Source organism: Pseudorca crassidens, chromosome X (assembly GCF_039906515.1).
Source record: "Pseudorca crassidens isolate mPseCra1 chromosome X, mPseCra1.hap1, whole genome shotgun sequence".
In the NCBI taxonomy this organism is placed as follows: Eukaryota; Metazoa; Chordata; class Mammalia; order Artiodactyla; family Delphinidae; genus Pseudorca; species Pseudorca crassidens.
The window spans coordinates 11917644-11943829 of NC_090317.1; the positions used below are offsets into that span (position 1 = coordinate 11917644).

At 36.6% G+C, this 26186-nt stretch overlaps 1 long non-coding RNA gene across 1 annotated transcript in view; it reads right to left on the bottom strand.

The window, feature by feature from the left end:
* LOC137216938 (uncharacterized) overlaps window positions 1–26186 on the bottom strand; it is a 167781-nt gene that overhangs the window by 98696 nt on the left and 42899 nt on the right. The window lies entirely within an intron of this gene.

The window sequence follows — 26186 nt, forward strand, 5'->3', positions numbered from 1 at the left end:
ATTCTTCATTTCCTTTAATGTTTATGACTATTAGATTATATATTTCTTCTTGTATCACTCTTACTAAGTTATATATTTATAAATCTGTCCATTTGATCTAATTTTTCAAATTTTTGGTATAAAGTGTTTAGTATATTCTCTTATTAGCTTCTTTTTTTTTTTTTTTTTTTTTTGCGGTACGCGGGCCTCTCACTGTTGTGGCCTCTCCCGTTGCAGAGCACAGGCTCCAGATGCGCAGGCTCAGCGGCCATGGCTCACGGGCCCAGCCGCTCTGCGGCACATGGGATCTTCCCGGACCGGGGCACGAACCCGTGTCCCCTGCATCAGCAGGCAGACTCTCAACCACTGCGCCACCAGGGAAGCCCTCTTATTAGCTTCTTAATCTATATTGTATCCATAGTTATGTGCCCCTTTTAATTCTTAATCTTATTTGTGCTTTCTTTCTTTTTTTCCTTAATTCATCTTGCCTGGGGTTTGTCTATTTCATTATTTTTTTCAAAGAATGAAACTTTGGCTTTATTGATTCTATTTCATTTTATTAATTTCCACTGCATCATTATTATCACTTCACCTTAGTTTTTCAGAATTGATTGTGTTGTTTCTTTTTTAATTCTTAAGGTAGATACCTAGCACATTAATTTTCAAGTTTTTCTTCTTTTCTGGTATAAACATTTAAGCCTATAAATTCTTATTGAAACACCACTTTTGTTGCTAATCACAAGTTTAATCCCTAATATTTTCAAAATCATTAAGTTCTAATTATTCCATTATGATAATCCATGAATTGTTGAGAAGTATGCATTTATGTTGATTTTGTTAATCAAATTCCAACTTAATTGTACTTTGATTTCCACTAGTTTTCAATCACAATCTTTTTACTAGTTGTCTAAATCTCCTCCCAAGACTTTAGTCACATCAATCGCTCTATCATCTTGAGGAACACTCTCCTGGAGCCTACTGACCTGCAAGAATCTTGACAGACTGCCCTCTATGTCAGGTTCAAACCTGTCATCCCAAGATCTCCCTTCACTGTTCTAGGGATTTCATTTATCTCTCCTACACTGTGCCTCCTATTTTCTGCATCCCACATCTTCCTCTTTCTTGGTTTAATTCTTTCTTTTGGTGGAGAAAAATCTCTAGTAGCTTCCTGAGAAAAGCACACAGGAGGTTAAATTTTTGAGAGCTCATATGTCTGAGAGTATGTTTTACATATATATTTAATTAGTTTATATATGTCCAGAATCATTTTCCTTACAAATTTTTAAAGCATCATTCCATTGCTTTGTTTTATATTGATGATGTTGAAAATTCTTAAGCCATTCTGATTTTATTTTTAATCCTCTGGAAATCTGTACAATTTTCTCTTTGTTCCCAGTGTTCTGAAATTTCACACTGATGTATCTTGGCATGAGTCTATTTTCATCTATTTTTGTGGGTGCTAGTCTTTTAATATATAAATGAACATCTTTAAGTTCTACAGATTTTTCTTGAATTATTTTGCTGACATTTTCCCCCCTCCATTTTATGTATTTTCTTTTTTCTAGAACTCATATAATTAAAATATTTGAGAAAATTTTCTAGGAGAAGAAAAGATAGCTACACTGATTCTGAGCTTCAACATTCTCCCCAGTTATAGAAAAATGAACATATGTGTACAGAGCTTTGGGATTAAAGATGAATAAATCATTGCCCCTGCCTTCAATGAGCTCCCAGTCCAAAGGGAGACAAGTAAAAATGATGTAGAAAAAGGGTATTTAAAGTGCTATGGGAAGCCACAAAAAGGACAGAGCAACTGTGACAGGAAACTTGGTTGGGGCAGTTGGAGACTAGGAAGTCTCAGAATGTGCTTCTACTGTGTCACATCTGAGCATAAGCAAGAAGAATGGATCTTAATCTTTGTGAAGTCACAGACCTTTGGGGGGATGTAATGAAATCTATGACACTTCTTCCAATAAAAATACATGTAACACACATACACACACATGTATATTTTGCTCCCTAACTCAGAATGTGCAGTGTTAAGAGCTCTTGGTATAGAAGGATGTATAGACAAGAAGAGGAAGAAAGTCCATACAGAGGAAACAGAATGTCAAAATCCTGCAGACATGAAAATCCTGTGCATTATTGGAGTGGAGGAAACTGTAACATAATTGAGTATGATTGGAGCATAAGCTGTAAAGAGAGTCAGACATGTCATAAGATGAAAACAGAAGATACATAAGAAGATAAACACGGATAAAGCATGAAGTACCTCAAATGTCAGTCAGGTACTCTGTTTACTCAGAGACTATACCATGATTGAGAGAGCTTACACAGGGCATGTCAATCCTCCCCTAACGGCTAAAAAATATAACTGGAAGAGCTAGTGCCCAGTGGAATACTAATTGATATTCCATGAGTGTGGAGTTTCACTGGCATTCACTGTAGGTGTTGAGTGTGCACTACTCACTTCTCAAGCTTACAGCTTTATGAGAGAAAAAAATGTTAGAATGAAATCAAAAGCCCCTGAATATCAATTATTTTACTCCTTAATAATGTACAGCAGAATGTCAGTCTTCAATAAACTGTAATGGTTCTCAACACTAGCAGCAAATTAGATTTACCTGGGGAAATTTCAAAAACGATACCATGCCTGAGGTCCACCCCAAGCTAAATAAATTAGAATATGTGGGGTGTAGCCTGGGCCTCTGAATTTTTTGAAGCTCTCCAGATAACTTTAATGAGCAACTGGAATGGAGAACTACTATGTTAAGAAAAACACCCCACAAAAGCAAATTCCTACCTACTAGTCTAGTCTTAATTCTTTCTTTTATTTTTTTAACATCTTTATTGGAGTATAACTGCATTAAAATGAACTGTTAGTTTCTACTTTGTAACAAAGTGAATCAGTTATACATACACATATAAACCCATATCTCTTCCCTCTTGCGTCTCCCTCCCCCCCACCCTCCCTATCCCACCCCTCTAGGTGGTCACAAAGCACCGAGCTGATCTCCCTGTGCTATGCGGCTGCTTCCCACTAGCTATCTATTTTACATTTGGTAGTGTATAAATGTCCATGCCACTCTCTCACTTTGTCCCAGCTTACCCTTCCCCCTCCCGGTGTCCTCAAGTCCATTCTCTACTAGGTCTGCGTCTTTGTTCCCGTCTTGCCCCTAGGTTCTTCATGACTTTTTTTTTTTTTTAGATTCCATATATATGTGTTAGCATATGGTATTTGTTTTTTTATTTCTGACTTACTTCACTCTGTATGACAGACTCTAGGTCCATCCACCTCTCTACAAATAACTCAATTTCGTTTTTTTTTAATGGCTGAGTAATATTCCGTTGTATATATGTGCCACATCTTCTTTATCCATTCATCTGTCAATGGACACTTAGGTTGCTTCCATGTCCTGGCTACTGTAAACAGAGCTGCAATTAACATTGTGGTACATGACTTTTTTTGAATTATGCTTTTCTCAGGGTATATGCCCAGTAGTGGGATTGCTGGGTCATATGGTAGTTCTATTCGTAGTTTTTTAAGGAACTTCCATACTGTTTTCCATAGTAGCTGTATCAATTTACATTCCCATCAACAGTGCAAGAGGGTTCCCTTTTCTCCACACCCTCTCCAGCATTTATTGTTTGTAGATCTTTTGATGATGGCCATTCTGACTGGAGTGAGGTGATACCTCATTGTAGTATTGATCTGCATTTCTCTAATGATTAATGATGTTGAGCATTCTTTCATGTGTTTGTTGGCAGTCTGTATATCTTCTTTGGAGAAATGTCTATTTAGGTCTTCTGCCCATTTTTCGATTGGGTTGTTTGTTTTTTTGATACTGAGCTGCATGAGCTGCTTGTAAATTTTGGAGATTAATCCTTTGTCAGTTGCTTCATTTGCAAATATTTGCTCCTATTCTGAGGGTTGTCTTTTGGTCTTGTTTACGGTTTCCTTTGCTGTGCAAAAGCTTTTAAGTTTCATTAGGTCCCATTTGTTTATTTTTGTTTTTATTTCCATTTCTCTAGGAGACGGGTCAAAAAGGATCTTGCTGTGATTTATGTCATAGAGTGTTCTGCCTATGTTTTCCTCTAAGAGTTTGATAGTGTCTGGCCTTACATTTAGGTCTTTAATCCATCTGGAGTTTATTTTTGTGTATGGTGTTAGGGAGTGTTCTAATTTCATTCTTTTACATGTAGCTGTCCAGTTTTCCCAGCACCACTTATTGAAGAGGCTGTCTTTTCTTCATTGTATATTGTTGTCTACTTTATCAAAAATAAAGTGACCATATGTGCGTGGGTTTATCTCTGGGCTTTCTATCCTGTTCCATTGATCTATTTTTCTGTTTTTGTGCCAGTACAATACTGTCTTGATTACTGTAGCTTTGTAGTATAGTCTGAAGTCAGGGAGCCTGATTCCTCCAGCTCCATTTTTCTTTCTCAAGATTGCTTTGGCTATTCGGGGTCTTTTGTGTTTCCATACAAATTGTGAAATTTTTGGTTCTAGTTCTGTGAAAAATGCCAGTGGTAGTTTGATAGGAATTGCATTAAATATGTATATTGCTTTGGGTAGTAGAGTCATTTTCACAATGTTAATTCTTCCAATCCAAGAACATGGTATATCTCTCCATCTATTTGTATTATCTTTAATTTCTTTCACCAGTGTCTTATAATTTTCTGCATACAGGTCTTTTGTCTCCTTAGGTAGGTTTATTCCTAGGTATTTTATTCTTTTTGTTACAATGGTAAATGGGAGTGTTTCCTTAATTTCTCTTTCAGATTTATCACCATTAGTGTATAGTAATGCCAGAGATTTCTGTGCATTAATTTTGTATCCTGCTACTTTACCAAATTCATTGATTAGCTCTAGTAGTTTTCTGGTAGCATCTTTAGGATTCTCTATGTATAATATCATGTCATCTGCAAACAGTGACAGCTTTACTTCTTTTCCGATTTGGATTCTTTTTATTTATTTTTCTTCTCTGATTGCTGTGGCTAAAACTTCCAAAACTATGTTGAATAATAGTGGTGAGAGTGGGCAACCTTGTCTTGTTCCTGATCTTAGTGGAAATGGTTTCAGTTTTTCACCATTAAGGACGATGTTGGCTGTGGGTTTGTCATATATGGCCTTTATTATGTTGAGGTAAGTTCCCTCTATGCATACTTTCTGGAGGGTTTTTATCAAAAATGGGGGTTGAATTTTGTCAAAAGCTTTCTTAGTCTTAATTCTATTACAGTGTTTCCATGCAGCATTATACAACTCAAAAATAATGTTTTAAAAAAAATTAAGTATATGTTTGGGCCATTTGAATTCCTTTGCTAAGCTACCAAGAATGTCACATTAGGGACTATAGGGGTCTTGAAGGGAGTCTGAACAGTATGCTTGGGGATCAATATCAGGACCTGCAGGCAGCCAGTCTCTGCTGGAAATGTTCACAGTGTGCTTTTTCACATTTTACAGTTTCATCTCCTTAGTGTGCTGCTGAGGCTATGGCTCTCTTCATAGCTTACAGATCTGTCTGGCAAAAAGGCTACATGCATCAACAGTTTTTGCTAAGGGTCTTGTGATTATTGGATGGGCTTTTAGTTGGACAGTTTCTGAGGAAAAGGTTTTTCCTATTTTGGCTAGGAAGCCACAAGGATTAGTTGTGCTAAAATATTTAACATTACCAGAGCTAATAAGCCATCCATTGCCTTAAACAAAATATACAGCATCAAATATTTTCATTTTAATTATACTTGAACACTTTATGGGTTTGCAATCAATTATTTCTTATATTCTGTACTCTGTTGAACCTGAACATAGAACTGCAAGAAGAGGGTCATGCAATGATTTATATAACAAATATTTATAGACCTTACTATGTATCAAGAAGTGTGCTAAGTTATGAGATTAGAAGACAGCATGTATCCACCCTCAAGGTGCTCTCATTCTACTGTAATGGTATAATAACTCCATATTGAGTCATAAAAGTTCCACAAGAGAGGTACATCAAAAAAACAAACAAACAAACGGTGAATCCATGAAATGTCATACTTATAGCTGAGAGAGGTTAGAGCCAGGTCTTCAAGGGACATAAATGCCAGGATAGAAAGTTTAGAAAAAACTCTCTAGACAAAAGGGGAGGTTTTGTTTTTGTTGTTTCTTTGCTTTTTTTTTTGTTTTTTTTGCATAGAAAAATGATAAAGTCCAAGGCTCAGGAAGGTTATAAGGTTAACTGCAATATAGAGAATGGATTGAAGATTGGCAAGAGAAGAAGCAAAGTGAGTTATGGATTTTATTAAATAGTTTAAGTAAGAGGTGATGTTAAGCAAAGGAAATGGAAGTAAGGACTGAAAGAAGAGACAGATGTTAGGATCATTATAGAGATGAAGTATAAAGGACTTGGCATGCATTTTCAATTTGAGATTACTAAATAAATTGTAGGACTATTAGCATTCATCTATCCCTTTAATCACTCAACAAATCTTTATTAGATAACTATTATGAATCAAGCACTGTGTTGTAGGTACATTCTGGAGGTACAGCAATGAATATAGCAATGAATGGTCCCTGCCTTCATATAGATTCATGTACTAGGAGAGACAAATAAGTAAAACACACAATAATTAACAAAAAGTTATAAGTGCTGTGAAGGAAGTCTTGAGATGCTGAAAGAGAACATCAGGCAGTAGTGATTGATGGTTGTGGTGATGGACAGAACTACCTTATATTGGGCATTAAGTGAAGCCCTCTCTAAGGAAGTATTATATTTCAGAGGAGATCTGAAGGATAGTATCAGAAAGAGCAAGCATTGAAGAAGCAGGGAAATCAAATGTAAAGGTTCTGAAATGGGACAATCTTGTTACATTTCTGTGTTTGAAGAGGGAACTGCTACTGTGTTTAATGAGGCTGCAAGTTGAGTAAGATGAAAATGGTAAACTGACCATTGTCTTAGTAGCACAGATGTTACTGTTGACCTTGGTGTAAGCAGTTCCCGCTGACTAAGGAAGAACACAAATTGGAGTGAATTGAAAAGTGAGTGGGAAGAAAGGAGGGAAGTGGATACAGTGTGTTTAGTTGAGGAAAGAAATGAGAGGGTAGCTGGAGAGGGATGTAGAACAGGTGAAGTTCTGGTTTGTTAAAGTGATATAAGAATTTAGATCCCATCTGTATACTGAGCTGGTAGAGAGGGAGAGAAAAGAAAACTGGGAGCAGGGGATAATGCCTTCTAGTACCTCCAGTTCACCCTCACCCTGTATCTGAGCTGGATAAATTACTCAAAGTTGATTCTTTCCAAAGTTGGGCTCTATTGGTAGAAAGATGAAGTAGGGAAGAGAAGGACATTGTAGACTGCATACGGAAGTAAAGGTATTAAGCACCACAGAGGAAGAGAAGGGTGTGGGAAAACTGAGATTCTGGTCACCTAACTGCATGCTGCCTAATTTCTAGTGTAGCTTCATGTCAGACCTGCGCCAAATTCCAAAAGAACAGAGATTGCTTCATTTGATCTAACCAATTACTAAGTGGCAAGGTAGGGAGCATACTCTGCTCTTTCCCTACCTTTAAAAGCCAGTTTAGTGACCCCAGAATGTTATTCACCATTAAATACAATTTATAAAATATGTTGGAGAACCACCAATATTTTATTTTATCAACCAGGGACATTTTAGACATCCTACCATGTACATCCATTATCTCATGGAAGAAAGAATATTTTAGGACCAAAAAGTAGGAAGAACATAATATCAGGATTAAAAACAACAAATGCAGCTTCATAGAAAATTTCTCTACACTGTTTTCTTATTTTATTTCGAAGTGTGTCATGGACTGGTGAAAATACCATCCGAGTCTTGTGTCAGTATGGAAATTAGTGTTAGGAAATCACCGAACTGCATGACTTATAAAATCTCTTCCAATTCACATTCTATGATTCAGTCAATAGTAACGAAAAACTATCATATTTGAAGTAAAATAGTTTCTTTTTCATGTGCTATTCAATGATCTTATAAATAACTTTCCCCAAGTCACCTATGCAGTTCTCTCAGCCTTAGGGATCTAAAGCAATACTCTGCCATTCCCATCAGTTTCACACGCTCCTTCTCCCAAGTCTTCAGAAAGCCCAGGGCATTTACAATAAACACCTTTCTCAGCACAAGATAACAGCAGTTTCGACTGTTTTCAGTCAGCTTGAATGTTGAAGACCTCAGTAATCACACTCCACTCTTTACCAATCCAGAATCAAAAACACAGATTAATTTTCAAAGAACAGAAAGAAAAAAACTGAAAGAAAAGAAAAAAAAAGATAAAGTTTCCTTGCTGAAAGAAGGACAGCAGGAAAGAAAGCTCACTGACTAGCTTATTTGGATATTTTTATTTCTAAGGTGTTCAAGTATCCAATATTTACAAGCACTCTTACAGCAAAATATTAAAATAGTATATCAAATAGGATATTTTAAAAGATGACTTAAGTTCTCACTGGTGAACTCAAAATACCAGAATTGTTACTCGCTTAATGAGAGCTCTGATCTGTGGGCATGTCCCTGATGACGCCTTTCTAATTCCACTAGTAAGGGCCTAGAGCAGTTTCTTCCACTGCAGGGTCTGCTTTATTGAATTCCCTGCCTGTCCTAATTCTATATATTTCCAATTAGCTGACCTTCAAAGCTGACGTTGGAGGAAGAAAATTGTTTTCTGACAAGCTAACATTTTAAGGCTAATGGTTTTTAATAAGCAATTGAGTTTGCAGCATTCAGCTCTTGTTATGTTTCATTGGGTTTTGAGTTTTAATTTGGTATGTGCGTTTTGGCATGACTCCATGGCAGGTGCAATTTTAAAGATGGAATCAATAAGATTCACTGTGATGTATAATATGAGATTTCCAAGCTTAACTTTCAATACAAAATACTAGGCTTGGTTCTTTCCGGAGCCCTGCAAAGAAAATGTGTTGATTCCTTAGGACTTTGCTCACGGTAGTTTTTTGAAATCTTGTTCACACTACTCAAACGTCCAAATCTGCTCTCCTTTAAACAGCTCTCACTCAGGACCCTTGACCCTTGAAGAGATGAAGTTTACCTAGCAGGAGAGCCTAAGTACAGCTTTTCCTCTTTAAAATCTCTCTATTGCTTTCTAAAGTGTTGCTAAGTAAGAGGGACTTAATAAATCTTTGTTAAATGACTAGTTGAATGAATTTTTCCTCTGTTCCTTCTTCTCTGACTAAAAGCAAGAGAAACTCTTTCTTTCCAAGACTAACACCTCTTAATGGTATAGAATTTATCTGATTGCATCCCCTCCTGCCTTCCTCAAGACTTTGCTTCATCATGTATTCCCTCCTAGTCTAAGTATCTTTGATCTTGATTTCTCCATGAGTCACTTAGAGGCTTCCTGTAAACACAAACAGATGTCTCAAATTTGTCAAACTATGGTCTGAGGGAGAAAGGGAGTGGTGACTGGGATAGAGCACATGCCAGGGGGACTGTGTTGGGTGGCAATGTTCTATTGTTTGATATCTGAGTGGTAGATATAAAACCATATATTCCCACAAACTCATTTTGTGCTCTTTCTGTATCTATGGTTTATTTAACAATAAAAGGGTTAAAAGGAAAAAAAATCACCTGAAGGGCAGGAGAATAATTAGAACTATTGATAATCAGCTTGAGAAAGTGAACAACTCTAATGACTAGACAGCAAATCCTTTTGCAAGTCAGCTAATTTCTAATGCTTTGTTTTCAACAAAATGGAAGAATGACTTGCAGCTGTCATATAATTATATATAATATATAATTTTAAATATATATAAAGTATATAATTTTGAGTATGTAGCTAACAAAGTTTTTAAAAATTAAGTGAAATTTCCATAAAAGAAAAACAACTCTACCATTTCCATATAATTATTTATGAGAACAAAGTCTCTTTAGAGCTTTCATCTGTAAAAACAAAAAATGAAGATAGAATTAATAATGAATTCTGTCTCATTCTAGCAATTAATAATAATCATCTATGTACAAGAGTGAATGGAGGGAGGTAGAAACAATTGCATGCATCTCATTAAGAAATGCATTTTCAACAAATGTTAACATTTTATGTTTGGTAATTAATTTCCAAAAAACTTTAATACCTTATTTTTAATCCATTGTATGCTAGTATTAATTGCAATTCTAAGTAAACTTAGAAGAAATTTAACACTAGAGCCTTATGTTCACCTGATATAAAAAATGTGTATATTTTTTTCTGAAATTAATTATCAGGTGATTCATAAAATGGCTTTTAAGTGTTAGAAAACAATGGCCTGCCATGAATGAAGCTTACAAATATAATGTTGAAGGGAAAAAAAGTAAGTCACAAAGAGTATACACTTCTCTTTATATAAAGTTGAAACAGGCAAAACGAATCTATGTCAGGGATTGGCAAACTTTTCCTATAAAGGGACAGATAGTGAATATTTCAGATCTTGTGGGCCACACAGTCTCTGTCCCAACAACTCGATTCAGGCATTATGACAAGAAAAACACCAAACACAATACATAATCGAAGGTATGTGTCTGTGTTCCAGTAAAACTACAAAAAACAAATGGCAGGCCAGATTAGGCCTGTGAGCTGTAGGATGACAAACCCTGATCTATATTGTTTAGGGGGTGCACACACACATGCAGACCTATAATGGTACTACAATACAGCTGAGGGAGAGGAAGAGTTACAATTGGCTAGAGATACAGGAGTAAAGTCTAGAATGACAGTAATATTTTGTTTCTTGACCTCAGTCCATTATTACAATGTTGCTCACTATACAAACATTTCTTAAATGTTATTTATATGTTTATGCCTTTTTCTGTGTATTACATTTCACAATACAATTTTAAAATAATTCTTCCATTTTATTACATATTGTTAAATGACACAACAAAAATCATATTAACTTATTTTATGCCAATAATGAATAAACGTACTCCTTTCTTTACACACTCAACAAAGCATATTGCTAGGCTTTGACCTAAAAATCTAAATTCTAGGAATTTATCCCAATAAACTAATTGAACAGGGAAAAACTATGTACAGTAGTACCCCCTTATTTGTGGGGGATACATTCCAAGACCCCCAGAGGATGCTTGAAACTGCAGATAATACTAAACCCCATATATATTACATTTTCTCCTATACCTACATATCTATGATAAAGTTTAATTTATAAATTAGGCACTGTAAGAGATATCTGAACTGCCAGCATCGCTACTCTTCTGCTCTGGGGTCATTATTGAATGAAATAAAGATTACTTGGACACAAGTATTGCTGATAATGAGCCAGTCAATCTGATACCTGAGCCAGCTACTAAATGACTCACAGGTGGAATCCACTGGACAAAGGGATGATTAATGTCCCGGGCAGGACTGAGCGGGATGGTGTGAAATTTCATCTTGCTACTCAGCATCGCACACAGGTAAAACTTATGGTTCAACTAACTGCTGAACAATCATCGACGGGAAGACACTGGAACTCACCATAAAACATACCCCACATCCAAAGACAAACGAGAAGCCACAATGAAATGGTAGGAGGGGCGCAATCACAATAAAATCAAAATCCATAACTGCTGGGTGGGTGGCTCACAAACTGGAGGACACTTATACCACAGAAGTCCACCCACTGCAGTGAAGGTTCTGAGCCCCAGGTTAGGCATCCCAACCTGGGGGTCCGGCAGGGGAGGAGGAATTCCTAGAGAATCAGACTTTGAAGGCTAGTGGGATTTGATTGCAGGACTTTGACAGGACTGGGGGGAACAGAGACTCCACTCTGGGAGGGCACACACAAAGTAGTGTGAGCATCGGGACCCAGGGGAAGGAGCAGTGACCCCATAGGAGACTGAACCAGACCTACCTGCTAGTGTTGAAAGGTCTCCTGCAGAGGCGGGGGGTGGCTGTGTCTCACCGTGAGGACAAGGAAACTGGCAGCAGAAGTTCTGGGAAGTACTCCTTGGCATGAGTCCTCCCACAGTCCACCATTAGCCCCACCAAAGAGCCAGGTAGGCTCCAGTGCTGGGTCACCTCAGGCCAAACAACCAACAGTGAGGGAACCCAGCCAAACCCATCAGCAGACAAGTGGATTAAACTTTTACTGAGCTCTGCCCACCACAGCAACACTCAGCTCTACCCACCACCAGTCCCTCCCATCAGGAAACTTGCACAAGCCTCTTAGATAGCCTCTTCCACCAGAGGGCAGACACCAGAAGTAAGAAAACTACAGTCCTGCAGCCTGTGGAACAAAAACCACATTCACAGAAAGATAGACAAGATGAAAAGGCAGAGGGCTATGTACCAGATGAAGGAACAAGATAAAACCCCAGAAAAACAGCTAAATGAAGTGGAGATAGGCAACCTTCCAGAAAAAGAATTCAGAATAATGATAGTGAAGATGATCTAGGACCTCAGAAAAAGAATGGAGGCAAAGATCGAGAAGATGCAAGAAATGTTAAACAAAGACATAGAAGAATTAAAGAAAAAACAGAGATGAACAATACAATAACTGAAATGAAAAATACACTAGAAGGAATCAATAGCAGAATAACTGAGGCAGAAGAACGGATAAGTGACCTGGAAGACAGAATAGTAGAATTCACTACCATGGAACAGAATAAAGAAAAAAGAATGAAAAGAAATGAAGACAGGCTAAGAGACCTCTGGGACAACATTAAACACAACAACATTCGCATTATGGGGGTCCCAGAAGGAGAAGAGAGAGAGAACGGACCCAAGAAAATATCTGAAGAGGTTATAGTCAAACACTTCCCTAACATGGGAAAGGAAATAGCCACGCAAGTCCAGGAAGTGCAAAGAGTCCCAGGTAGGATAAACCCAAGAAGAAACATGCTGAGACACATAGTAATCAACCTGACAAAAATTAAAGGCAAAGAAAAATTATTGAAAGCAACAAGGGAAAAACAACAAATAACATACAAGGGAACTCCATAAGGTTAACAGCTGATTTCTCAGCAGAAACTCTAAAAGCCAGAAGGGAGTGGCTTGATATATTTAAAGTGATGAAAGGGAAAAGCCTACAACCAAGATTACTCTACCCGGCAAGGATCTCATTCAGATTCGACAGAGAAATAAAAACCTTTACAGAAAAGCAAAAGCTAAGAGAATTCAGCACAACCAAACCAGCTTTACAACAAATGCGAAAGGAACTTCCCTAAGTGGGAAACACAAGAGAAGAAAAGGACCTACAAAAACAAACGCATAACAATTTTAAAAAATATAATAGGAACATACATTTCGATAACCACCTTAAAAGTGAATGGAATAAATGCTCCAACCAAAAGACACAGGCTCGCTGAATGGATACAAAAACAATACCCATATATATGCTGTCTATAAGAGACCCACTTCAGACCTAGGGACGCATACAGACTGAAAGTGAGGGGATAGAAAAAGATATTCCATGTCAACGGAAATCAAAAGAAAACTGGAGTAGCAATACTCATATCAGATAAAATAGACTTTAAAATACAGAATGTTACAAGAGACAAAAAAGGACACTACATAATGATCAAGGGATCAATCCAAAAAGAAGATATAACAATTATAAATATATATGCACCCAACATAGGAGCACCTCAATAAATAAGGCAACTGCTAACAGCTATAAAAGAGGAAATCGACAGTAACACAATAATAGTGGGGGACTTTTACACCTCACATACACCAATGGACAGATCATCCAAACAGAAAATTAATAAGGAAACACAGGTTTTACATGACTCAACACAACAGATAGATTTAATTGATATTTATAAGGACATTCCATCCAAAAACAGCAGACTACACTTTCTTCTCAAGTGCACATGGAACATTCTCCAGGATAGATCACATCTCGGGTCACAAATCAACCCTCAGTAAATTTAAGAAAACTGAAATCATATCAAGCATCTTTTCTGACCACAACGTTATGATATTAGAAATCAATTACCGGGAAAACAACATAAAAAACACAAACACATGGAGGCTAAACAATAAATTAAAGAGGAAATCAAAAAACACCTAGAGACAAACGACAATGAAAACACTACGATCCAAATCTATGGGATGCAGCAAAAGCAGTTCTAAGAGGGAAGTTTATAGCAATAGAAGCCTACCTCAAGAAACAGGAAAAATTTCAAATAAAAATCTAACCTTACACCTAAAGGAACCAGAGAAAGAAGAACAAACAAAATCCCAAGTTAGCAGAAGGAAAGAAATCATAAAGATCAGAGCAGAAATAAATGAAAAACAAATGAAGGAAAAGATAACAAAGATCAATAAAACTAAAAGCTGGTTCTTTGAGAAGATAAACAAAATTGATAAACCATTAGCCAGATTCATCAAGAAAGAGAGGGAGAGGACTCAAATCAATAAAATTAGAAATGAAAGAGGAGAAGTTACAACAGACACCGCAGAAATACAAAGCATCCTAAGAGACTACTACAGGCAACTCTATGCCAATAAAATGGACAACCTGGAAGAAATGGACAAATTCTTAGAAAGGTATAGCCTTCCAAGACTGAACTAGGAAGAAACAAAAAATATGAACAGACCAATCACAAGTAATGAAATTGAAACTGTGATTAAAAATTTTCCAACAAACAAAAGTCCAGGACCAGATGGCTTCACAGGTGAATCCTATCAAACATTTAGTGAAGAGCTAACACCCATCCTTCTCAAAATCTCCCAAAAATTTGCAGAGAAAGGAACACTCCCAAACTCATTCTATGAAGTCACTGTCACCCTGATACCAAAACCAGACGAAGATACTACAAAAAAAGAAAATTACAGACCAATATCACTGATGAATATAGATGCAAAAATCCTCAGCAAAACACTAGCAAACAGAATCCAACAACACATTAAAAGGATCATACACCATGATCAAGTGGGGTTTATCCCAGGGATGCAAGGATTCTTCAATATATGCAATCAATCAATGTGATACACCATATTAACAAATTGAAGGAAAAAACCCATATGATCATCTCAATACATGCAGAAAAAGCTTTTGACAAAATTCAACACCCATTTTGATAAAAACTCTCCAGAAAGTGGGCATAGAGGGAACCTACCTCAACATAATAGAGGCCATATATGACAACCCATAGCAAACATCATTCTCAATGGAGAAAACTGAAACCATTTCCTCTAACATCAGGAACAAGACAAGGATGTCCACTCTCACCACTATTATTCAACACAGTTTTGGAAGTCCTAGCCATGGCAATCAGAGAAGAAAAAAAAAATAAAAGGAATATAAATTGGAAAAGAAGAGGTAAAACTGTCACTGTTTGCAGATGACATGATACTATACATAGAGAATCCTAAAGATGCCACCAGAAAACTACTAGAGCTAATCAATGAATTCGGTAAAGTGGCAGGATACAAAATTAATGCACAGAAATCTCTGGCATTCCTATACACTAATGATGAAAAATCTGAAAAAGAAATTAAGGAAACACTCCCATTTACCACTGCAACAAAAAAAGAATAAAATGCCTAGGAATAAACCTACCTAGGGAGACAAAAGACCCGTATGCAGAAAACTATAAGACACTGATGAAAGAAATTAAAGATGATACAAACAGATGGAGAGCTATACCATGTTCTAGGATTGGAAGACTCAATACTGTGAAAATGGCTATACTACCCAAAGCAATATACATATTCAATGCAATTCCTATCAAACTACCACTGGCATTTTTCACAGAACTAGAACCAAAAATTTCACAATTTGTATGGAAACACAAAAGACCCCGAATAGCCAAAGCAATCTTGAGAAAGAAAAATGGAGCTGGAGGAATCAGGCTCCCTGACTTCAGACTATACTACAAAGCTACAGTAATCAAGACAGTATTGTACTGGCACAAAAACAGAAAAATAGATCAATGGAACAGGATAGAAAGCCCAGAGATAAACCCACGCACATATGGTCACTTTATTTTTGATAAAGTAGACAACAATATACAATGAAGAAAAGACAGCCTCTTCAATAAGTGGTGCTGGGAAAACTGGACAGCTACATGTAAAAGAATGAAATTAGAACACTCCCTAACACCATACACAAAAATAAACTCAAAATTGATTAGAGACCTAAATGTAAGGCTGGACACTATAAAACTCTTAGAGGAAAACACAGGAAGGACACTATTTGACATAAATCACAGCAAGGTCTTTTTTGATCCACCTTCTAGAGTAATGCAAATAAAAACAAAAATAAACAAATGGGACCTAATGAAATTTAAAAGCTTTTGCAAAGCAAAGGAAACTACAAACAACACGAAAAGGCAACCCTCAGAATGGGAGAAAATATTTGCAAATGTAGCAATGGACAAAGGAGCAATCTCCAAAATATATAAACAGCTCATGCAGCTCAATATTACAAAAACAAACAACCCAATCCAAAAATAGGCAGGAGACCTAAATAGACATTTCTTCAAAGAAGACATACAGATGGCCAAGAAGCACATGAAAAGCTGCTCAACATCACTAATTATTAGAGAAATGCAAATGAAAACTACAATGAGGTATCACCTCACACCAGTCAGAATGGGTATCATCAAAAAATCTACAAACAACAAATGCTGGAGAGGGTGTGGAGAAAAGGGAACACTCTTGCACTGTTGGTGGGAATGTAAATTGATACAGCCACTATGGAGAACAGTATGGAGGTTCCTTAAAACCTAAAAAGAGAATTACCATATGACCCAGCAATCCCACTACTAGGCATATACCCAGAGGAAACCATAATTCAAAAAGACACATGCATCCCAGTGTTCACTGCAGCACTATTTACAATAGCCAGGTCATGGAAGCAACCTAAATATCCATGGACAGATAAATGGGTAAGGAAGATGTGGTACATATATACAATGGAATATTACTCAGCCATAAAAAGAAACGAAATTGGGTCCTTTGTAGACACGTGGATGCATCTAGAGACTGTCATACAGAGTGAAGTCAGAAAGAGAAAAGCAAATATCGTATATTAACGCATATATGAGGAACCTAGAAAAATGGTACAGATGAACTGGTTTGCAGGGCAGAAATAGAGACACAGATGTAGAGAACAAACGTATGGACACCAAGGGGGGAAAGCGGTGGAGGCATGGGGGTGGTGGTGTGATGAACTGGGAGATTGGGATTGACATGTATACACTAATATGTATAAAATGGATGACTAATAAGAACCTGCTGTATAAAAAAATAAAATTCAAAACTTCAGAAAAAATAACTTATGGATTTTTATTTCTGGAATTTTCCATTTAATATTATCAGACTGCAGTTGACCAGAGCTGAGACAACAGAAAGCAAAATCGGGGATAAATGAGACTACTGTATGCATAAGGAAATTTCCCCCAATGTTACTTGTGTTGGTAAAATCCTGGAAACCTGGAGCAACCACTAATAAAAGGTTTGTGAAGTGAATTACGGAACTTATGTTGCCATTAAAAGTGATAATGTAAATCTATATTTATTGATATGTGTCTATATCATGTAATGAAAAGCAGGTTATCAAATAAGATACAGTATGATTTAATATACTTAATAATTTATGAATATATGTATATAGAAAATCTTCCTTAAAGTTCTGTTTGTGATTATCTAACCCTCAAGGATCAGAATGAAAACTGTGATGCAGATTCCAGCCTGTACAGGAGCTTCTCTTTCTGTAGATGTATTTCTTATTCATTCGAAAACAGTCAAAAGCAAGTGTTTAGACAGCAATGATGATTTGGCTAATTGTATATCATGAATCAAAATATTGTACTGTACTTGGTCAAGAGAACCCTGCTGTAAGAATGTCTGATTTATTAAACTTGTCTCCCTAAGAATGATAAAGTAGCTGAACCAATAGCTTTTGACACCCTCTGCTCTGCCTGGCTCTTAGGAAGAAATAAACCAATTAAGACACAAGGCCCCTAATTTTAATGTGGCAGCCTTGGGGAAAGAGCCCACTGATAGGTGTGGCTCTACTCTGAGTACATGAACATGATCCAACTTCCCATTGGGAGAACTGTTGCAAATGTTTTGAGCCCTGGTTACAGCCTGAAGTTGAGAATACACCCATGACCTCAGGATGAACCAAATAGTACTCCTCTTGATCACCCTGAGGCAGAAAAGAAAGAAAGTTGGTAATGGGCATCCATACAACTGAACCATGTCCACAGTGAGACACTGACTTTGTATTAACAATAAATAACATTCATTCCATTGGGAAGGATTTTCAATTCATGAGTCTTCTATCAAGGGCCAATGGATAGGGAGAAAGAATTGGCAGTATTGTGTGACTGATGCCATTTCTATCTTTCCCTTTTTTCCATATGCATAACAAGTGGGGTCACTTTCTAATGTCTGGTATTAAGATTTGGACCATACAGATTAGGTATGGAGAACTGAAAAAAAAAAAAAAAAAACATAAATATATGCATAGATAATTGTCTTCAAGTATGTGTATAAAAATAATAATGGTTATTTTTCTGTATTGTTGCTTTTCATCTGTTTTTTTTAAGTTTCTTCTTTGTACTGTTTTACATTTTTTAATCTTTACAATAAGTCTGTAAAATTTTCCCACAAAAGAAAACAATAACATATTAAAAGCTATTTAAAAAATACTTTTTTCCTGAAAATAGCACCCTCTAGATCTATTTTTCTTTTTTTGCATTCTTTCCTCATTATTGACTCTTCTTTTTTTCCATAAGACTCCCACCCCTACCACTCCATTGAAAATGTACTCTCCGAGGTCATTGCAAAATCCTCGGTTCTTATTTTCTTTGACGGCTCTCCCCAGCATTCAGCATAGTCAACCCTTCCCAGCTTTGTGAAATGTCTCCTTGGCTATACATTCTCTTGCTTTTCCCCTAACTTTCTGCCTGCATCTCATCTGTCTTTTTGAGTGGCTTTATTTCCTCTGCTAGTTGTGAAATGTAATCTCCAGCCTCAATCGTTAGAACACTGCTCCTAGATATGTCTCAGGGCCATTACATCCTGGTGAATGACTGTCCAGACTGCATTCACCATTCTGAGTGTTCCCTGAGCTCAAGCTCCATCTCTGTAACTGCCATTTCCACTGGAATAGCTTGACATCACCTTAAACCTAACATAACTGAAACTACATCTGTTGGCCCAAATCAGTTTTCCCTCTAGACCTTCCTCTTTCTGCCCACAGAACTAGGTCATAATTCCATTGCTTTTGCAATAGCCTTTGGCCAAAAACAAAGAAAAGGCACACAGTGATCTTTAGCTACAGTAGAAAGGTCAAAACAGAGCAAAGAGTATGAATACAAGAATATTTTTTAGAGATGATTTCATAAAAGAAGCCAGACCAGTATATCATCATATCAATTTAAGTGTAGCCATAGGAGTAAATTTAGCTCCAATTTTGGAGTCAGTCAGTCCCTAGAGAGAAATGTGTTCATTACCAGTATTAACACCTTATCCTCTAAGCCATGTGAATTGAGAATCAGGAGGAGGCACTATTCTTCTCCACCCTTATTCAGTCATTCGCCAACTCTTGTCAAGTCTTTTCTCAGTGTCTTTCTTTGTCTGTTACCTTGTCATGCTCACAAAATATCGAATTCAGGTCTTGCTCATCTTACATCAAGATATTACAATGTTCAACTTTGTAAGTTCATGACTGATACACTTTGCTTCCCATAGTCTGTTCCTCTTTTCATAAATTTAACCTGTTGAAAAAATTATCTTTGGCACTTTGCTGACTATAAGAGAGAGTTCATAAAGCTGAGTATATAAGGCCTATAAAATCTGATCAAAAACTGCCTTTGCAATCTTATCCACCACTTAATTCCTTCACAAACTATATCTGAGCAGCTTTTGATGAGTACTCTGTATGAAAGAAACAAAAGTAGTGAATGGACATGAAAAAAAAAAAAAACCTAGGAAGCAGGCATTGGGTGGGATCTAATGAGTATAGAAAAAGAGTAGACAGCCTAGGACCATGGTTTCAGGATCAAATAAAGTAGGAGCCAGTGAAGGAAGGTAAGAAAGAGAAGTCAGTGAGGCAGAAGGAAAACCAGATCAAATGTGAAATTACAAAAGAAAAAGGGAAACGATTTTAAAAGAAAGATGAAGTGGTTAACTATATAAGATAAAGAATGATGGTGGAACATTAAGTTAGGAATATGGAAGTCACTGGTAACCTTGACAAAAGCAAGATCAGCGAAGTGGACAGATGAAGTCTAGAGTGGGATAAGAAGAGATAGGAATGTTGGGAAGAAGAAACAGTGAGTGTCCACAGCTCTTGCATAGTATTGCTGTGAGGAGAGCAAAGAAATTGGATTACAGAGAGATAAGTAGTGCTAAGGTAGAATATTATAGTATATTTGTATACTAAGAGAAATGATCCAATAAGGAAGGAGAAACTAATATTGCAAGACAAAGAGGATATAACTGAAAGAGCAAAACAGGTAGATGAAAGAGAATGGAATTCTGTGCAACTGTGGAGAGACTGCCCTTTGACAGTAACAGAGATACTTTCTTGGTTGTAAGAGAGGACAGAAGGTATGCAAACATGAGGTGTGGAGATTTTGCAGTCAAAATGTGAAGCAGGCTCCTCTCCATGGCTCCTGTGTTCTCAGTGAGGTATAAGGCTAGGTGTAAGGGGATGGGTGGGGCGAGGGGGGATATAAAGTTTATGAAGAGAGAAGGTATGCAAATAAGGTCTCAGAGAGTGAAAAATTGAGCTTGCTATAGAGAAACAGTTGAAACTCCAGGCAGTACTGAGATCCAATTTGAGTCTTAAGAGTGCTACTTTTTTTTTTGGCCAGGCAGCGTGGCTTGCAGGATCTTAGTTCCCCGACCACAGATGGAACCTGGGCCCCAGCAGTGAGAGCACGGAGTCCTAACCACGGGACCGCTAGGGACTTCCCAAGATCATTACTTTAAAATGAAATTCACTTTAATTTAAAGTGAAACCAGGGTGCCTGATGGGTTCATTTCCCCCAGGTACAAAGAAGGGGTAATTAATACATAGGGCAGAAATGGGACTCACCCCCATGATTTATTACTCTTAAGACCAATGTTCTTTTCATTAAAGTATTTTTCTAATGGTATTTTTTTCATATTTTCTTCTAGAAAAATCAGAGGTCAGGTTATAATTGAGTAAATTATTTTCTTTGAGTTAAAAAAGAAATCTAAAAGAATGGTCAGCAGCAATACCTATGGGCAGAAATTAAAGAGGCTTCCAACATGAAACCATTTGTAACCTGTTTGCTAATCAGTGTACATTTCCCCCTGTAAATATTGCAAAATGTCCATACGCTCACGCTGCAAAAACCCTCTTGGAGCCTTGTAATCAGGCCAGTGGACCATATTGTTATGCACAACCTAACCTCTTTCCTTCTTGGCCCCCAACAAAGGACAGCAGGCTGATAGAACTAGAGCTAATTAGCACCCTGTTCATCTTTCCTTATTCTTAGAGTGCCTAAAGGAAGCTTCTTTTTTTTTGGCTGATGGTAAAGCAGAATCAGTCTCTTTGCTTTCTGCGCTGAGTCATTTATCAATCATGATTCTGCAGACACACTGAGAAGTAAAAATGATATAGATGTACATATACATGCACACATTCCTATGTTTAAAATGTTTTATGGTGTATGTGTGTGTATTTGTACATGTGTGTATTTAGCACCACGGCTGGGGAGAAAAGTAGACATAAATGGGGAGAGGTTGAGGGAAGAAAAGTCAGGCAACTGACTACAGCTATTCCCGGAGCGGCAGGGTAGTGTAGAGTTAAAAGCATGGACTGTTAAGTCAAACTTCCAGTGTCAAATCCTGGCTCTGACACTTACTAGACATGTGGCCCTGAGCAAGTAACTTACCTTTTCTGAAGCTCAGATACCTTATTTGTAAAAAAGGAATAATGATAGTACCTAAATCAAAAGGTTATTGGGAGGATTAAAAGAGTTAACTATTTACAACTCTGGCACTTAGCAGCTGGTGAGCCTAGAGATATCATTTAACCACTTGAGGTTCAATTTCCTTATCAGTAAAATTTATTTGGCTTTGTAAAATTTTTCCTCTCATAATAACCTACATTTTCTGGTATTTTAGCAATATGTTTGGCCAGATTTGTGAGGAAACAAATATTGTATTAGTTGTAGAACTTCTTCAAAATTATCTCTGTTACCTATGCCTATGTTCCCATCAGTGGCCAAAAAAATCTATCATTTTTATTTGATTCAGGGATGCCATATGTGAAACTAGAAAGAAGATATGTCTCCCTAAAAATGCATCTATGCTAATAGTTAAGTTGGCTTGCATTCTGTGAGGCCTTTAGCCAAAGAAGTATACAACTGAGGAAGCTCAGTCTGCAAAATGGACTGCATAGCAGATGCCTCACCTACAAAGCTGAGAGAAGTTACAGAACTGTCACTACCAAGAGAGCACTTAGTCTCCTTGCCTTGTGTCTTCTGGCCCTTACTTCATTAAGAAGCTTTGCTATAGCTCCATAAGGGCAGACCTATGTTTTACTCACTCTGCATTCTTGAGGTGAGAACAGAGATGGGCACAAAGTAAGTCTCCAGAATGTGTGAAAAGTGAGTGAGGAAGGGAATGAAAAGGCTCATTTGATCAATTTGTCTCATTTTTCATCTGCTTTAATGTCAGTTCCCATAATCTAAATCATTTGGGGTAAGGCTATAGTAAATATCCATTCTAATATGATGGAAACAGAGTAATAAATATGTTTGTGCAATCCATTCCTGGGCAGTGTTTAGAAGGTTCTCAAGAAATTCCTGATTATTTACAATGCCTAGATTACTATCTTTGCCTATAGCATAAAATGTTGCTTCTAATAATTTTGGTGCCCCTGCCACTTACATACACAAACACACACACACATACACACACACACACACGCATGTACACACAATCTCTTTTTGCAATAAAGACTCCATTTCAGCAATGATTAAAAAGACACATACTCAAAATGCTAAGGGAGAAAGCAAAACAACATAATTCTGGTTCATACTTAAGGCCCTGGGCCTTTGTGTTCCATATGGCTACTGAGCTTGCAACATAACAAACACAGATTTCAACAGACCTTTTAATCCCTCTGTTTTGTGATTTGTGCAGTCGAGCATGTTAGAAAGAATAAGTAACCAGAACAAAGAGCTGACCAGCAAATACATAGCAATTTGTAATCACTGAAGAGAATACTTCCCTCCGGTTCCAAGATTCTTTTTTTTTTCTTTATTAAACCCTGTATTGCAGGGTAGAGTAAACACAATTGTATAGCACCTAATTATAACCAAGTGAAACCAGTACCAAATAAGATCCTGAATCTTGGGTAGACAAAGAGGGTCAATGTATTTTTAAAAAAGGAAAGAAAACGTGGGTGATTCCACAAGAGTCATTCGGATATAAAATGTTTCGCAATTATTTTTTCAAATACACTTTTGCGGCTTAACCATAATCTCATAAAGTCTTTAATGCTGCAAATTGCTTGGGGGATTCAGAGAACTTAATTTCTGGAAGATAGTGTGATCTACCAAAAATCATTTGTTAGAATGATTTTAATTATAGTGGAGCAAATAAAGAAAGAGTAAAGGAGAAAAGATATTTCATGCAATAGAAAGGATACTAGACTAAGGATCACAAGACCTGAAGTCTAATCTCAAGTCAACCCCCAGAGTTGCTTTAGGATCTAAGACAAATCAATTCTCCTCTGTTTTTGTTCCCCATGAAAAGAATGAGGTGAAAGGGAGTGTGCATTCATCCAGTTCCCTTCCAGCTCTAACATTATTTTCTTTAAGTCCTTCAAATTTACAGAGCATGTTTTAGTTTACAAAAGGCTCCATATACTTTATATCATTGATCCTTACAACAACTTTGTGAGATAAGAGTTATTATCTCCATTTACAGACGATGAAATCAACACCTGGAGAGATGAACAAATTTCCCCAAAACCATCCTGCCACTATGTTGCAAATTCAGATATTTTCACATCAAATGCAGTGCTTTTTCAACTATAGTACCCTGACTCCCTGATATTATCTGCCCTAATGTACATAGTATCTCTCAAAAGTTACATTATTGTATGACCCACACATGGTAATGCAGTACAGTAGTAAAGGATTACATGGGACCAGAAATGACGTTTTCTATTAAAACATAAAGCAGTTTGACTATGAGCTACAACATTTTCATATTATTCTTTCAAAGTCCTCTAGCCAAAGACCAATAGGAACACACCATAGTTAAAGAAGTAGGATTTATTACTCCTTGCAATGGGAGATAACAAACACCATAGGGAACCATGGGACGATTCAGTAAGAAGATAACAGAAGAGGCTTGTTATAGGATTTGTGTGTATATAAGATGATTGGGGGAACGTTTCAAGGAAGCAGAGTTTTGCTCTGAATCAGATGCTCTCAGGAAATGGGGATAATAGCATAACTAGGTATCTTAATAAATCTTATCTAATGGGAGGCCAGTCTAAAGCAAAGGTAAATAGGTAAAGAAACCTCAGTCACTCATATTAGCCAGGATAGGGGAATACGTGATCATTTTTTGTGACTTGCACAATGTTCATTTTTTGTCTATATTCAGACATGATTATGGAGTGGTCTTATTTATTTCCTAATCCATCATGGTCACAGAGGGACCTTGTATGATGTTGATGTTCTGTGAAAGTGTTTATGTTCAACACGAGAATACCAAGCTGTGAGTGCCAGGCCAGCTTGTAGTAACACCCAGGCCTAGCTCCTGGATGTCAGAAGCTGTTCTTCTCTTTTTCAAACCCACTTAAACACTTTATTGCTTTGCCCTGCAGGTGATGGATGAGGGAGAATTTTCAAAAAAGAAAGAGGTCTATTCTTCCTCAGAAAACACTTTTTCAAGCATTACTTTTATGGCAAATAGTGCCTTATACAAAGTTAAAACATAAAGAGGAGACTAGGAGAAAATAATTGCAGTGTGTATAATAGAAAATATAAAGTTATCATATAAATCAAAAAGAAAAAGCGAATAATCCAATTGAAAGAGACAGCGAACAAAGGGGTATGGGATTAAGAGATACAAACTACTATGTACAAAATAGATAAGCAACAAGGATATATTATACAGCACAGGGAAATATAACCATCATTTTGTAATAAGTTAAAATGGAGTATAATCTATAAAAATATTGAAAGAAGGAAAGAAAGAAAGAAAAAGAAAAAGACAGTGGATAGAAATAAGCACTTCACAGATCAATAACTACAAATGCACAAGAACAGATATTCAACTTCACGATTCATGAAGTAAATATAAATTAAAACAAAGGGGCAATTTTCTTCCATCAGATTGACAAAAACAATGGTGTGAGAATAGAAAATGCTCCAACACTGCTGGTTAGGTGTATACAAAATACAATTACTTTGTAGAATATTTTGGCAATTCCTATCAAACTTTAATATGCATATTACATTTTTAGGAATCTTTACTATAGAAATGATAACACACGTGTACAAAGACATATGGTTCAAAAATGTTCATTGTAAGATTTGTAATACTCATAAAATTTGTAATACTCATGAATTTCATAAAATCTTTATGTACATTAAAGAAATAGCTAAGTTTTAAAAATGGTGGATCCATACTATAAAGTTCTATGTGGAAAATTAAAATAATTAGATCGGTCTATATTGCATACAGCAAAATAAATCAAAGATACGCAACAAAAAATCTAATTTATAAAATAATATTTAATATCTCATTTTGGTCAAAATATTTATGTAGACATAATGTTTACATATATGTGTATGGCTACATATATATATGATATATGCATGTATATACTTTAAATAAATATGAAACTATCTGTAAGTGAAAATACCAACTGCACACTGTTTCCCCTAAAGAGTATGAATGCAGTTGTGTTTTGGGAGAATACAGGGTGGGCAGAATGGTGGGAATGCTAATTTTTCTGTATACATGTCTATTTTGCTTGAAATCTTTATAAGAAAATATTATTTTTATAATACAAAGTTAAATAATAAAATAATATCATAGGAAACATCTAGCTGAGGTGGAGTAACAGGGAATGAAGTTATCCTCCTGGCAGAAACAACTAAAAACACTGGACAATATATACGAAACAATGCTTTTCACATGTTGGAGATTAGGTCCAGCAAGACAGGAAACAAAATGAAGACTTAAGGTTGTCCTGTCTTACTGCCTGGTGGGAGATTTCAGGCTGCATCACAGAGAG